This window comes from Vulpes lagopus, chromosome 7 (genome assembly GCF_018345385.1).
Source record: "Vulpes lagopus strain Blue_001 chromosome 7, ASM1834538v1, whole genome shotgun sequence".
Classification (NCBI taxonomy): Eukaryota; Metazoa; Chordata; class Mammalia; order Carnivora; family Canidae; genus Vulpes; species Vulpes lagopus.
In genome coordinates this window covers 57,887,106-57,903,716 of record NC_054830.1, presented here as the reverse complement: position 1 = coordinate 57,903,716, position 16,611 = coordinate 57,887,106, and the positions used below count along the sequence as shown (strand labels likewise).

Below are 16,611 nucleotides of genomic sequence, written 5' to 3'. Positions count from 1 at the left end.
GTCTTTATTCATTTAAGTCTTGTCTCTCTAATTCCTAGATATTTCCTACATTTTTATAAGTTTTTATTTAAATTCTAGTTAGTTAGCATACAGTGTAATATTACTTTCAGGTGTAGAATTTAGTGATTCATTGCTTATATATATACTACACCCAGTACTCATTACAACAAATGCTTTCCTTAATCCCCATCACCTTTTTAACCCATCCCCCCCACCAACCTCCTCTCCAGCAATCCTCACTATGTTCTCTATAGTTAAGACTCTGTTTCATGGTTTTCCTCTCCTTCCCTCTGCCATAGTCATTTGTTTTGTTTCTTAAATTCCACATATGAGTGAAATTATATGGTATTTGTCTTTCTCTGAATGACTTATTTTGCTTAGGATAACATTTGCTAGCTCAATCCACACCATTGCAAATGGCAAGATTTCATTCTCTTTTATGGCTGAATAATATTCCATTGTATATATATGCCACATCTTCTTTATCCATTCATCAATCAATGGATTCTTGGGCTGCTTCCATAATTTTGGCTATTGTAGATAAATGCTACTATAAACACCAGGATGCATGTATCCCTTTAAATTAATGAAAGAAAGAAAAAGAACCATATAATCATTTCAATACAGGCAGAAAAAGCATGTGACAAAGTTCAACATCCATTCTTGATAAAAACTCTGAACAATCAGGGATAGAGGGAATATACCTCAACATCATCAAGGCCACATAGGAAAGGCCCATAGCTAGTATCATCCCCAACAGGGAATAACTGAGAGCTTTTCCTCTATAGTCAGGAACAAGACAAGGATACCCACTCTAATCACTAATGCCCATGGGTGGGCATTTAACATTGTACTGGAAGTTCTAGCCTCAGCAATCAAACAATAAAAAGAGACAAAAGGCTCCAAATTGGCAAGGAAGAAGTCAAACTTTCACTACTTACAGACAACATGATATTCTATGTAGAAAACCCAAAAGACTCCACCAAAAAATTGCTAGAACTAATACACTAATTCAATAAAGTTGCAGGATGTAAAATCAATGTACAGGAATCTGTTGCATTTCTTACACCAATAATGAAGCAGCAAAAAGAGAAATTCAGGAATCCCATTGACAATTGCACCAAAAATAATAAGATAACTCTAACCAAATGAGTAAAATATTTGTACTCCAAAAATTATAGAATACTTTCATACTATAGAATTCTTTCATAAGAAAGAATTTGAAGATGACACAAATAAATGGAAAAATATTCCATGCTCATGGATTGGAAGAAAAAGTATTATTAAAATATCCATGCTACCCAAAGCAATCTATCCTATCAAAATATCACCATTTTTCACAGAGCTGGAACAAACAATCTTAAAATTTGTATGGACCACAAAAGACCCGGAATAGCCAAAGCAGCCTTGAAGAAGAGAGGAAACCTGGAGGCATCACACTTCTGAGCTTTGACTTATATTACAAAGCTGTAGTGATCAAGACAGTATGGTAGAGACACAAAACTAGACACCTAAATCCATGGAACAGATTAGGAAACGCAGAAATGATCCCATAAGTATATGATCAGTTAGTCTTCAACAAAGGAGGAGAGAATATCCAATGGGAAAAGAATGCCTCTTCAACACTCAAAAAGTCCTCTTTGTTATTTCTTGTAGGGCTGGTTTAGTGGTCACGAACTCCTTTAGTTTTTATTTGTCTAGGAAACTCTTTGTCCTTCTTTCTGAATGATAGCCTTGCTGGTTAGACTATCCTTGGCTGCAGATTTTTCCCAATCAGCACATTGACTATTGGCTTCTGAGTTTCTGCTGAGAAATCTGCAGCTAGCCTATGGGTCTTTCCTTACAAGTTAAGGACTTCTTTTTGTCTTACTGCTGTTATTTTTTTCTGTATCACTGTACTTTGCAAATTTAATTACAATATGTTTTGGTGTTGGCCTGCTTTTGTTGATTTTGATGGGGGTTCTCTGTGCCTTCTGGATCTGGATGTCTGTTTCCTTCCCCAGATTAGGGAAGTTTTCAGCTATAATTTTCTCAAGTAAATTAGTTCCCTTTTCTCTATCTTCTTCTGGAGCTCCTATAGTACAAATGTTATTACATTTCATGGAGTCACTGACTTCCCCAAATCTGTTCTCAGATCAATTTCTGGGGCATTTAGGATGATTTGATAGTTACCTAGTTGTGTTAGTAGAATGAAACAAGCCTAGGGTCCTTCTACTCTCCTGCCATTTTCAGTAGATTGATATTTCTACTTTTAGATACTACTGGAAAAAGAACTGCTTTCTAAATTTCCCTTTTGGAGTGTTCATTGCTGATATATAGAAATACAACTGATTTTTTTTCATGTTGATCTCATACCCAGAAACTCTGATGATTCACTTATTAGCTCCAGTAAAATTTTTAGTAGATTATTTGGGATTATCTATATATAGGGTCATGTCATCTATGAATAGAAATAGTTTTACATGGCCTTTCCAATTTAGATGCCATTTATTTCTTTTCCTGGGTCTGGCTAGGACTTCCAGTACAATGTTGAATAGCATTAATAAAAGTGGACATCATTGTCTTATTCCTGACCTTAGAAGGAACGTTCAACCTCTCAACATTGAGTATGGGGTTAGCTATGTTCTTCATAAATTTTCATAAAATTTCATAAATTTTCTTTATTGTATTGAAAAAGTTCTTACATTTTTCTTAGTATTTTTTTCTTATAGTTTTCACATTTTTTAAAAAAATCAAGGATGGGTATTGGATTTTCTCACATGCTTTTCTGCATCAATTGAGTTATTCATGTGGGTTTTTTCCTTTATTCTATTAATGCAATATGTTACACTGATTGATTTTTTTATCTTGAACCACTCTTGAATTTCCGAGAAAAATCTCACTCAGTTATAGTGTTATGTTATGTTATTAGGTTCAGTATGCTAGCAGTTTGTTGAGAACTTTTACAACTATACTCATAGGGGATATTTGTCTATAACTTTTTTCTCATGATGTCTTTATCTGTCTTTGGTATCAGATAAATGACAGAATCATAGAATGACTTCCCTCCATTTCTATTTTTTGGAAGTGTGAAGATAATTGTTAATTTTTAAAATATTTGGTAGAATTCAACAGTGAAGCCATCTGGTCCAGAGCTTCTCTTGGGAGATTTTTGATTACTGATTCAATCTCTTCACTTGTTATAGTTATGTTTGGATTTTCTACATCTTGAGTCAGCTTATGTAATTTATATGTTCATAGGAATCTGTTCATTTAATCTAGGACACAATTTTTTATAGTATACTCTTATAATCCTTATTTCTATAAGACTGGTACTAATATCCCCATTTTAATTTCTCATTTTAGTGATTTGCATCTTCTATTTTTCTTTGCCAGTCTAGCTAAAGGTTTGTCAATATCATTGTTTTCAGAGAACCAATATGTTGTTTCATTTTCTCTACTGCTTTTCTATTCTTTATTTTATGTACACCCACTCCAATATTTATTATTTTCTTACTTTTGATAGTTTTTAGCTCAGTTTGCTCTTTTTTGTCTAGTTTCTCAGGGTGCAAATTTAGTTTATTGATTTGTGGTAATTCTATTTTTAATGTAGGTAGTTATGGCTATAAATTTCCCTCTGAGCACTACCTTTGCTGCATCCCATGAATTTTGGTATGTTGTCTTTTCATTTTCATTCATCTCTAAGTTGCCAATTTCCCTTGTAATTCCGTCTTTGAGTCATTGTTTAAGATGTGTTGTTTAATTTCCACATATTTGTGAATTTTCCAGTTTTCCTGTATTATTGATTTCTAGTTAGATTCCACTGTGGTCAGAGAAATTATGTGGTATGATTTCAGTTTTTAAAGATCTATTAAAACTAGGTCCTGAAGCCTACTTACCATTGGTCTGTCCTGGAGAATGTCCCATGAGCACTTGAGAAGGTATATTCTGCTATCGTTTGATAGAATGGTCAATGTTTGTTATGCCTAGTGGAGAGTGAGGAATTGAGGAGCACATGCAAAGCTCACAGTCTGGGGGATATAAGATTATTAAAAGACTGAGACCTAACCATAGTACTTTAGTAGACTTTCTTTCCCCATATACCTTAGCACCACATCAATGGGGCTCCTTTAAAACAATAGAGGATTACATAAAAAAACTACAAGGAGTTAGATTATTTATGTAGTCTATTATGTAGACTATTTATGACTATTTATGTAGTCTCTGGGAAAACCCTAAGACAACAGAAGAATGAAAACTGGGAATCCAAGTGAACTCTGACTCCTTTATCCTAACCCCTAGTCATATGAATATAAAACTACACACTAAAAACATACCTACCTCAGTTTCTTTTACCCAGCACATCATGTCTAACTTTCAACAAAAATAATACAAGCCATACTCAAAGGCAAAAAACACAGTTTGAAGAGACAAATAAAGTATCCCAACCAGACCCAGATATGGCAAAAACATTGGAACTATCAGACAAGGAATTTAAAACAGTTGTGATCAAATTGTTAAGGGCTAATGAAAACAGTGGACAACATACAAAAACAAATGGATTATGTAAAAGGAGAGATGGAAACGCTAAGAAAAAAATCAAAAGGAAATTCTAGAAACAAAAAACTCTGTAACAAATATGAACAATACCTTCAATAGGTTCAATAGATTAGACATGGCTGATCAATCAATGAGCTGGAAGATAGGTCAACAGAAATTTTCCAAACAAAAATCCAAAGAGAAAAAAATGAAAAAGAACATAATATGAAAGAACTGTAGGACTATTACAACAACTTAACAAACTTGTATTGGAAATACTAGAAGGAGAAGAAAGAGAGAAATGAATAGAACAAATATATTAAGTAATGATAACTGAAAATTCCTTAAAATTAAAGACAAATATCAAAACACACATCTGGGAAACAAAGAGAAAACCAAGCAGGATAAATAATAACCCTGCAAAAAGTCTACACTTAGCATATCAATTTCAAGCTGCAGAAAATAAAAGAGAAAAATCTTGAAAGAAGTCAGAGGGAATAGAAACCTTACCTATAAAAAGACAAGGATAAGAATTACAACAAACTTCTGCTTAGAAACCATGCAAGCAAAATGAGTGAAATGAAGTATTTATTAAAAGAAAAATCCCATCAACCTAAAACTAAAGTAAGAACAAATATATAAAAGTATAAATCTTGTACAGGTGAATATACAGTAAAGGTAGTGGATTAATCACTTCTAAAGACAGCATAAAGGTTAAAAGACAAAATCAGTAAAAATAACTATAACTACACAGTTAGTTAAAGGATACATGACAAAAAAATGTAAAATGTGAAGAGTGCCTTGATGGCTCAGTTGGTTGAGCATCTGAATCTTGATTTCAGCTCAGGCCATGATCTCAGGGTTATAAGACAGAGCTTGGTGTCAGGCTCCATGCTCTGCATGGAGTCTGCTTAGGATCTCTCTATCCCTCTCCCTCTACTCCTCCCTGTCTTGTGCTCATTCTTTCTCTCTTTCTCAATCTCTCTCTCTCTCTAAAAAACAATGTAAAATGTGATATCAAAAACATAAAATGAGTTGGAGGAGTAAAAATGTAGAGCATTAATATGTATTCAAACCTAGTTATCAACTTTTTTAAAAAGATTTTATTTATTTATTCATGACAGACACACAGAAAGAGAGGCAGAGACACAGGCAGAGGGAGAAGCAGGCTTCATGCAGGGAGCCCGACGTGGGACTTGATCCTGGGTCTCCAGGATCACACTCTGGGCTGAAGGCGGCGTTAAACCGCTGGACTACCGGGGCTGCCCCTAAGTTATCAACTTTTTAAAAGATTGTTATGAATATCAACTGTTATATGTAAATCTTATGATAATCACAAAGCAAAAACCTATAATAGATATACAAAAGATAAAGAGAAAGGAATCTAAGTATACCACTAGAGATAGTCATCAAACCACAAAGGAAAAGAACAAAAAAGGAAGAAAGAAACAGAGATGAATTATAAAACAACCAGAAAATAATCAACAAAATGGCAATGAGTACATTCTTATCAATAATTATTTGTAGTTATTGGTAACTGTAAATGAATTGAATTCTTTAATCAAAAGACATACAGTGGCTGAACAAAAAAAATTTTTTTTAAAGACTTAAAGGCTTTTTAAAGACTTTTAAAGGCTTAGCTGTTGACTATCTGCCTTTAAAAAAATTTTTTTTTAAAGACTTAAAGGCTTTTTAAAGACTTTTAAAGGCTTAGCTGTTGACTATCTGCCTTAGGCTCAGGGCATGATCCTGCAGTCCCAGGATTCAGTCCCACATGGGGTCCCTGCATGGAGCCTGCTTTTCCCTCTATCTATGTTTCTCTCTCTCTCTCTCTCTCTTTCTCTGTCTTTCATGAATAAATAAAATCTTTTTAAAAAATATATAAATAATATATAATAATATATATAAGTAAATAAGAATAAAAAATAAAAAATAAAAAAGACAGGTATATGATGCCTACAAAAGACTCACTTCACGTCTAAGGACACATACAGTAAGTAAAGGGATAGAAAATATATTTAATGCAAATGGAAACCAAAAGAAAACTGAGGAGCTATACTTACATCAGACCAAATAGATTTTAAAACAAAGATTGTAGCAAGAGACAAAGAAGAACATTACATAATGATAAAGGGGTCAATCCAACAAGAAGATATAATATATTGGAAATATTTATGCCCTCAACATAGGAGTACCTAAAATATATAGAGCAAATATTAACATACTAAAAGGGAGAAATAGAGAGTAAAAAGATAATAGTAGAGGACTTTAATACCCCATTTTCATCAATGGACAGATCATCCAGACAGAAAATCAATAAGGAAACATTAGTATTAAACAACGCACTAGACCAGGTAGACTTAACAGACGTATACAGAACATTCCATCCAAGGAACAGAATACATATTCTTCTCAAGTGCACATAGAACATTCTCCAGGATAGATCACATGTTAGGCCACAAAACAAGTCTTAATAATGGTAAGGCTGAAATCATATTCATTATTTCTGGCCACAATGGTACAAAACCAGAAGTCAATTGCAAAAAGAAAACTGGAAAATTCACAAATATGTGGAAATTGAACCACATACTACTGAATAACCAATGACTCAAAGAAGAAATCAAAACAGAAATGTTAAAAACCCTTGAGATAAATTAAAATGGAAACAAAACATACAACAAATGTATGGGATACAGCAAAAGCAATTCTAAAAAGGAAATTCGGTCATAAAGACCTACATGGAAAAAAAAAGAAGAAATCTGAAGTAAACGTTGTAACACTCAGCCATTAGAAATGACAAATACCCAGCATTTGCTTCAACGTGGATGTAACTGGAGGGTATTATGCTGAGTGAAGTAAGTCAGAAGGAGAAGGACAAACATTATATGTTCTCATTCATTTGGGGAATATAAAAAATAGTGAAAGGGAATAGAAGGGAAGGGAGAAGAAATGGGTAGGAAATATCAGAAAGGGAGACAGAACATGAAGACTCCTAACTCTGGGAAATGAACTAGGGGTGGTGGAAGGGGAGGAGGGTGGGGTGTGGGGGTGAATGGGTGACGGGTACTGAGGGGGGCACTTGACGGGATGAGCACTGGGTGTTATTCTGTATGTTGGCAAATTGAACACCAATAAAAAATAAATTTATTATTAAAAAAATAAATAAATAAACATTGTAACATTACACCTCAAGGAACTAGAAAAAAGAGCAAACAACTAGAAAAAGAGCAAACCAAAATTAGTAGAAAGAAGGAAAGGAAATAACAAATCAGAGCAGAAGTAAATTAAATAGAAATTTAAAAGACAATAGAAAAGATCAATGAACCTAAGAATTGGTTCTTTGAAAAGATAAATAAAAATTGACAAACCTTTAGCTAGGCTCACCAAGAAAACAGGAAAGAAGGCTCAAGTAGACAAAATCAGAAATGAAAAGATACATGACAACTGATATTACAAAATTACAAAATATTATAAAAGACTACTGTGAACAATTATAAACCAATGAATTTGACAACCTAGAAGAAATGGTAAATTCCTAGGATCATACAACCTACCAATACTGGATCATGAAGAAATAGAATATCTGAACACACCAATTACTAGTAAGAAGACTAAATCAGTAATAAAAGCCTCCCAACAACTAAAGTCCAGAAACAGAGGACTTCACTGGTGAGTTCTACCCAACATTCAAAGAAAAATTAAGACCAATCTGTCTCAAAATCTTCCAAAAATAGAAGAGGTGAGAATAGTCCCAAATGCATTTTGCAAGCTAGCATTACCCTAGTACCAAATCAGACAAGAACAATACAAGAAAATAAAACAATAAGCAAATAACCTGGATGAACATAGATGCAGAAATCCTCAACAAACTGAATTCTACAATATATTAAAAGGGTCATATACCATGATCAAGTGGGATTTATTCCAGGGATATAAAAAATGGTTCAAAATCTTCAAGTCAATCAACACGTTACACTATGTTAACAAAATGAAGGATAAGTATACGATCATCTCAACAGACACAGAAAAATAATTTGAAAAAAATCAACATCCATTTATGATAAAAAAAATCCTCAATAAAATGGGTAAGGGAGCATACTTCAACATAATGAAGGTCATATATGACAAGCCCAAGCTAACACCATACTCAATAATGAAAAACTGAAAAGATTTTCCTCTAAAATCAGGAGCAAGACAGGATGTCCACTTTTGTGACTTTTATTCAACATAGTATTGGAAGTCCTAGCCATAGCAGTTAGGCAAGAAAAAGAAATAAAGGCCATCCAGATTGAAAAGAAAGGAGTAAAACTGTCACTATTTGCAGATGACATATTATATATATATATGTATATGTATAATATATGTATGGATATGTATTATAAAGACTTCACCAAAAGCAAAAATTAGAACTAATAAATTCAGTAAAGCTCCAGGGTACAAAATTAATTTAAAAATCTGTTGTGTTTCTAATAATAACCTTCCAGAAGAAGAAGCTAAGAAAATAATCCTATTTATGATTATGTCAAAAAGAATAAAGTATATAGGAATAAATTTCACCACAGAGGTGAAAGACCTGTATACTAAAACCTGTAAGACATTAATAAAAGAAATTGAGGAAGACACAAATAAATGGAAAGCTGTTCCATGCTCATGAATTGGAAGAATTAATATTGTTAAAATGTTCGTACTATCCCCAAAATTTATCAGATTCAATGAAATCCCTAGCAAAATTCCAACGGCACTTTTTCACAGAAATAAAACAAACAATCCTATAATTTATATGGAACCATAAGAAACCACAAAGAGTTAAAACAATCTTGAAAAAGAGAATAAAGCTAGAGGCATCACATTCCCTGATACGAAACTATATTACACGGCTATCATAGTCAAAGCAGTTTGGTATTGGCACAAAGTAGACACTTGGCTCAAAAGAACAGGACAGCTCAGAAATAAACCCACATATATAAGATCAATTAATTTACAACAAAAGAGCCAAGAACATACAGTGGAAAAAGGACAGTTTCTTCGATAAACAATGTCAGTAAACTGGACAGCCACAGGCAAAAGAATGAATTTCCAGATTCAACATTCAAAAATCAATTAATGTAATAGACGACACCAATAGGACAAAAAAGGAAAATCATATAAACACATAAATAGATGCAAAAAAAGTATCTGACAAAATCCAACACCCATTCATAATAAAAATTCTCAGCAAACTAGGAATGGAGAGGAAGTTAACCTGATAAAGAATATCTACAAATAAACAAATCCTATAACTAATATCACACTTAATGGTAAGAAACTAAAAACTTTCTTTCCAGCTAAGATCAGGAACAAATCAAGGGTGTTCCCTTTCATTACTTCTATTCAACAGCCTATTGGAAATTCTAGCAAGGCAGTAAGACAAGAAAAGGAAAGAAATATAGATTAGAAAGGAAGAAATAAAACCATCTTGTGTTCATAGATAACATGATTGTCCATGTAGAAAGTCTCAATCAGCAAAAAACTGTGGAAACTAATAAGTAATTATAGGAAGGTTATAGGAGAGAAGGTTAATATGCAAAAATCAATTGCTTCTAATATGCCAGTAATAAACAATTGGAATTTGAAATTAAAAACACAGTACCATTTACATTATCACCCCAAAATGAAATTATTTATGTGTACATATAACAAAATATGTAAAAGACCTAGGTGAGGAAAACCCCAAGACTAATGAAGAAAATCAAATAAAACTTCAATAAGTAGAGATATCCCATATACATGGTTAGGAAAACTCAATATATTTTTTTAAGATTTTATTTATTCATTCATGAAAGACACAGGGAGAGAGGCAGAGACGCAGGCAGAGGGAGAAGCAGGCTTCCTTCAGGGAGCCCAATGTGGGACTCAATCCCAGGACCCCAGGATCACACCCTGAGCCAAAGGCAGATGCTCAACCACTGAGCCACCCAGGTGTCCCAGGAAAACTCAATATTGTCAAGATATCAGTTCTTTCCAATTTGACCTTTGGATTCAACATAACCCCAATGAAAATCCCAGCAAGTTATTTTGTGGATATCAACAAACCGATTCTAAAGATTATACTAAAGGCAAAAGACTTGAAATATCCAACACAATTTTGAAGGAGAGGACCAAAGTCCAAATACTGGACTAATATTACCCAACTTCAGGACGTACTATGACACTACAGTATTCAAGACAGCATGATGTTGGCAAAAGAGCAGACAAATAGAAGACAGACTCACACAAAAACAGTCACCTGATCTTTGACAAAGTAGTAAAGGCAATGCAATAAAGACAGACTTTTCAACAAATGATTCTTGAATAATTGGATATCCACACTGAAAAAAAACAAAACAAAACAAAACAAAAAACTTCAAAAAAATCAATCACAGACCTATGTAAAATCTACATTTAGATAAAACTATAAAACTCCTAGAACACAGGAGAAAATCCAGATAACCTTGGGTCTGACTTTTTATATACAACAACAAAACCATGGAAGAAAAAAAAGTGATAAACTTAATTTTATTAGAATTAAAAACTTCTGCTCTGCAAAAGACAAGTCACAGACAGGGAGGAGATCTGCAAAACACACATCTGATAAAGGACCAATATCCAAACATACAAAGGATTCTTACAACTCAACAGTAAGAAAACAACTCAACTTAAAAATGGGGGAAAGACCTGAACAGACACCTTAGCAAAGAAGATATACCAATGGGAAATGAATATATGAAAAGATGCTCAACATCTCAAGTCACTAGGGATTGCAGATTAAAACAACAGTGAGATACCACTGCAAATCTATTAGAATGACTAAAGTCCAAAACACTAACAACACAAAATGTTGGTGAAGAGGTGAAGCAATCGGGACTCTCATTCATTGCTGGTGGGAATGCAAAATGGTACAGTCACTTTGGAAAATAGGTTAGTAGTTTCTTATAAAACTAACCACACTCTTACCATACGATTCAGTAATCACACTCCATGGTATTTACCTAAGTGAGCTGACAGTTTGGGTCCACACAAAAACCAGCACACAGAAGTTTATAGCAGCTTTATTCATAATTACCTAAACTTGGAAGCCACCAAGATATCTTTCAGTAGGTGACTAGGTAAATAAACGGTCAATCTGGACAACAGGATTTTATTCCATGCTAAGAAGAAATGAGCTATCGAGCCATGAAAAGATACAGAGGAATTTTAATGCATATTGCTAAGCTATAGTATTTTATTCTAACTATAATGACAATCTCAAAACTAGAAAGACAGAGAACAAAATCAGTATTTGAGAGAGGCTTGGAGAAGGAAAGAGGGATGAATGGGTGTAACAGATTTGTTTTCAGTTATCCACTGTAATGGCAGATGCGGGTCACTTGTCAAAACCCACTGAATATGTAACACAAACAGTAACCTAAAGTATGGACTTTAATTAAGAATATTGTATCAATATCCACTTATCAGGAGTAACAAATGTGCCACACTAGTGCTAATGCAAGGAGTTATTAATGCATTCAGGACAGTAGAGGGGAGTGGAGGCTGAGGGAGTAAATGGGAACTCTTGGTATTCTGCCCAATTGTTCTGTAAACTCAAGTTCTAAAAACTAAGTTAAACAAACAACAAATAAATCCACGTCTATTCACATCTTACTTCAAAATGCAGTTCAATTGGATTAAAATAAATACTTAAAAAATCAAATATAGGAAGAAAACATCAAAATATGAGAAAAAAACAGTAAGTATTGGGCTTTAGAGACTTAACACTAAAGGAGATATGTAAAAGAAAGCATATGATAAATTTTCATGCAGGAAGATTTTATAGGTATCCGAAGCAATTTGCCAAAAGAATAAAAGCTTATTGCCAATAGAGGAATAAAAACATGTTCATATTACAATTAATTGAATAAATGCCTACTAAAACAAGAGACTGTTTTTCTCCTATAAAATTGGAAGGCACTTAAGATGATATAAATATCTGATGCTGTCTAGGTCATGGAAAAATGGACACTCTCCTGTGGCACTAAAGGATAACGCTGGTGCAAATTCTCTGGAGGAAAATTTGGCAATAAAGATCAAAATCCTAGAAATGCTTCTTTTCTTCTGACGCAGCATTTTCTCTTCTAAATTATGTTTGGGTGAGCAAATAAAAGCATGAGTACTGTAAAATTATGATTCCCACTGTGTAAACCATGCAGCCAGTCAGAAATGGCTACAGAGTTGGTCTCACCACCTGGAATATGTAGGCCAGAACCCCCCAACAGACAATAAATCACTCTAATTTTTAAAACTGCTATGTGTGTGGATGTTTGTGTACTTGCAGCATAAAAACTTGGGAGGATTCAGAGACGTTAAGTCACTGGGTAGAGTGTTTTGGGTGTGGGGGATTTTTGATGACAGTAATTATCTTTTCTTTAACAGAATGTTCTGGCTTTTTGTATACTAAGCATATATTACTTGTGGAAAAGTAAAGCAGCACAAAACAAGATCCTTCTGGAAGCAGGGAAGCAGAGTCAGCATAACCACCTGTAGGTCTGTGGTCACAGTTCAGGGAAACTGAGTGTGGCAGGGACAGGTGCACTGGGAGGGGCCTCAGCCAATCTTGACCTTTGGCTTAAGAAAAGATCAGGAGCTGCCAGGGGGCGGAGCCAGGGAAGGGAGGAGAGCCAGAGTGTGTGCAGCTGGGCCGGCTGCCTGGGCAGCCAGCAAGCCTCTACCTCCTTTCTGAATCGGCTCAGCGTCCTTGCCCCCAGCAGTGCTTAAGTCCACTCTAGGGCTGCCCTGGCAGCAGCAGGACTGTCAGGGCTTCCCAGGCCTCCTACCCCAAGCACCCAGCTCAGACCCGGCTCCCTAGTGACGTGAAACGAAGGCAAAAGAAAAATGATAAAATCTCCTTACTACTTGTAGCCCACTGACAGGTCCTTGAGACAGGCAGAGTGACCTTCCCCCTAGGGACTTAACTGCCTGGATGCTGACACTTTGCTGAGGGCAAAAGGCAATCTTAGCCTGCCCCCCAGGATGCTGTAAAGTCTACTTTAACATATAAAAATTCCTTTGGAAACTTCCTTTATCTCTACCACCCCCCACCAAGATACATGTTGACAATCATCCCCCAAGTATACCCAGCAATATACATCTGAAGGAGCTCATGGAATAGGGGCCAGGCGGGGCTAGGTAGGGGGCTGCAGCATTAGCTCACAGAAATCCCCAAAATGAGGAGAATTACCAGTGTCTAAGAAGGCAGTAAGCCACTAAAGGTGCTATCACTAGTCCTTACTCAATAGTGCTATCAGCAGAGATGTTAAAAGGATTCAAGTTCCCTGGTTGGCCTTCCATAAAAACCCAACCCTAAAAGCCTTCAGGGGCAACCCTGTGGGAGCCACTCTAACTCCGAGAGCTCCGAGGTATCCCTGCTTAATAAAACTCTCTTGCTTTCCTCACTCTCCTTTGTCTGCCAGATTCCTTCTCGGCTCTGAGGCGAGAACCTCACACTCCCGACCCCGCCCACGCTGGGGGCGGCAAGGTGCGGGAGCAGCAGCTCCGGACCGTCTGTTCTCAAGCTGAGGTCTTGGGACCCCCGGAAGAATGCAGCTGGGGTGGGGGCACAGCCACGAGGCTGCCCGGCCCGGCCCGAGGGGGCGGGAAGCAGAGCGGACTCGTCTGCTGCAAGCGGTCTGCTCCGTCTGGCACCTGGCAGGGAGGATACCGCGTCCCTCCCACCGCCCGGGTCCCTGGGGGGTCAGGTGTCACCCGCTGTCTGTCCCACTGTGCTGCGCGGGCGCAGGACGCGGGGCAGGCCCCCTAGACCACCTGGCCCTGTAGACCCGTCTTCAACCTGGGTAAATCGCTCTCATTTCTAAGGCTCAGTTCGCTGGTCTCCAAGAGACACGTCGCAGGGTTTGTTCCCAACACTGTCCTGAAGGTTAACAGTCGTAGGAGGGACAGCAGCCAACATTCAGAGAGTCAAAGTTTGAGAGACTTGCTCAAGGTCACTGAGAAGCGTGGGAGGAGGGAGAAAAGCGGCACCTGAAGCCGACGCCCCCCACCCCGAACCCCGCGTCTGAGAATGCCCCTTAAAATCCTGTCTCCATCTGCACCTAAGGGAGGTGCCTCCCTGCCTCTCCTAGGGAGGTGACAAATGAGAGGCCCGCACAGGTGCAGGGAGGGGAGCGGACCCTGGGTTCTAGGTCGCGCGACCCCAAGAACCACGTGTTGGGGTCCCCGGGGGCCCGGGGTGCGCGCGCCCGTGCACAGCTGTCCAAGCAGCAGAGGCGCCCGCGCCCTGGCCCCAGAGGCGGCCAATCCCGGGGAACCTCGTCCACTCCCTGACATGGGGTGAGGGGCTTGGCGCGGGGGGCGCCGCGGAGGACCGCGGTGTCACCTTCGCTTTGTCCCAGTCTCCCCGCGCCCCGCTAGGCTGGAGGGCCGCCGCCCCACGGAGCACCCCCGCCCGGAGCATCCCGCCCCGGACCCGAGGCCCGGCGTCCCCGCGGAGACGCGCGCGTCCCCCAGGAGCCCCCGTCGGGGACCCGAGCCCTGAACCCCTGGACCCTGGAGGCGAGAGCTGGGACAGCCTCCCTCCGTCGGGGGTCGGGGGTCGGGGGTCGGGGCCCGGGGCACTCACCACGCGCGGGAGGAGGCGAGGAGCCGCGGGCCAGGCGAGGCCGCGGGAGCGTGGGGCGGGGCGGCGTGTTTGCGGCCGGAGCCGCGGAGGGGAGGGGCGCCAGCCGAGGCGGGGGGCGGGGGGGGGGTGCCCTGCGGCTGTGCGGGCAGGCCCCGCGCACTCACCCTCCCTGGGCTGGCCTGCACCTGGCCGGAAGACGTGCCAAGGACCCTTCGTAAGTCACGGGGCTTTGCCAAGGCGCGAGTGTTGGGTGATTGGGGTGCCTGCAAGGCTGCTGGTGGGAGGAGACTCATCCCTGGTAACTTCACCCATTCCCTCCCTCCCTTCCTCCTTCCCTCCCTCCCTCCCTCATTCAAGAAAAACGTGCCAAGTTCCTACCCTATGCCATGGACCGGGCACAGCCAAACAATACCTGCCCCCTGTAAACTTGCAGTCTCCTGGCAGAGACAGTACCTGGGTGTACGCGTGAATATCGGGGTTCCCGCCTGCCCAGTGCCCTTCCCACCTTGCACAGCCGCAGGCTTCCCTGCAGAAGTCCTCTTCTCCCTGCTTCTTTCCGCTCAGTCCGGGTGCCACGGATGCCTCCTCTGTCTCAGGCCGGGGTATCTGTCCCACTCTGGGACAACGTCCAGAAAAGAGAATACAGAGGAAAACAAATCTGCACATTGTGTCCCGACTGTGAGCCTGTGTCCGGCGGCTTCTGGACAAGCCACCCAAAAGCCCGCCTGCCATTCCTGCTGCTGGACTCCCTTCCTCTGAGGTTCTCTCTACCCGCGCGCCAGCCAGCGGACCTCTGCCCAGTGCCTGAACACCCCAAGTGTGCCGGGCCTCGGGAACTCTACACTGGCCCCTGCCAGAACATTCCTCTCTCAAATACTAGCGAGGCATGCCCCTCTCTTGCCTTCACATGGTACTTGACATACCCATTATTACTAGAGAAGCTTTTCCCAGTCGCATAATCTGAAGAAGCCTCTCAGTGAGTCCCATCACTTCACTGTTTTATTTCCTTCACAGCTCTTACAGCATATCTGATATCTTTTTAGTTCATTATTTGGTTATTAATCTGTTATTAATCCTGCTACTCCAACTCTCTGAGGGCAGGAAACTTGTATGATGTATTCACTGTTGTCAGAGGCCTGGGATGGGAAACTAGCACGAGTGGAACTTTGAGGCTAGAATAGAGAATGCAGAAGGATAGGTGACAGGAACTCCTGGGGAAAAAAAAAATGGCTTGGAGATGGGACACCCCCAAGAGTGTGAGGAAGTCAGAGAAGAACCCATAGCATTAGCAGTGTATGGAGCTGGAGAGGAGGGAAGTGTACACAGAAATTTTACACAGTCACATGGAAAATAGAAAATGTACCAGATGAACTGGATGGTCTGGCTAGGATTTCCAGGCAGAATGTTGAAGGTGCTTCCTGGCTTTTTATCGCTGCTCATATTAAAATGTGAGAGAAGAGAAA

General features: G+C 39.1%; 1 protein-coding gene across 3 annotated transcripts in view; it reads right to left on the bottom strand.

Moving 5' to 3' along the window:
* The window catches only part of ALDH1L1 (aldehyde dehydrogenase 1 family member L1), a 103,555-nt gene extending 87,781 nt beyond the window's left edge, over positions 1–15,774 (bottom strand). Inside the window, exon 1 of one of the 3 annotated variants that reach the window (XM_041761137.1) lies at positions 15,654–15,774. The gene's annotated coding sequence lies outside the window, so the exon portion shown is untranslated. Of the gene's footprint in view, positions 1–15,148; positions 15,249–15,312; positions 15,456–15,653 lie in introns of those variants that run through there. The other 2 variants (XM_041761136.1, XM_041761135.1) reach the window with 2 other exon arrangements.
* Positions 15,775–16,611: the final 837 nt, after the last annotated feature.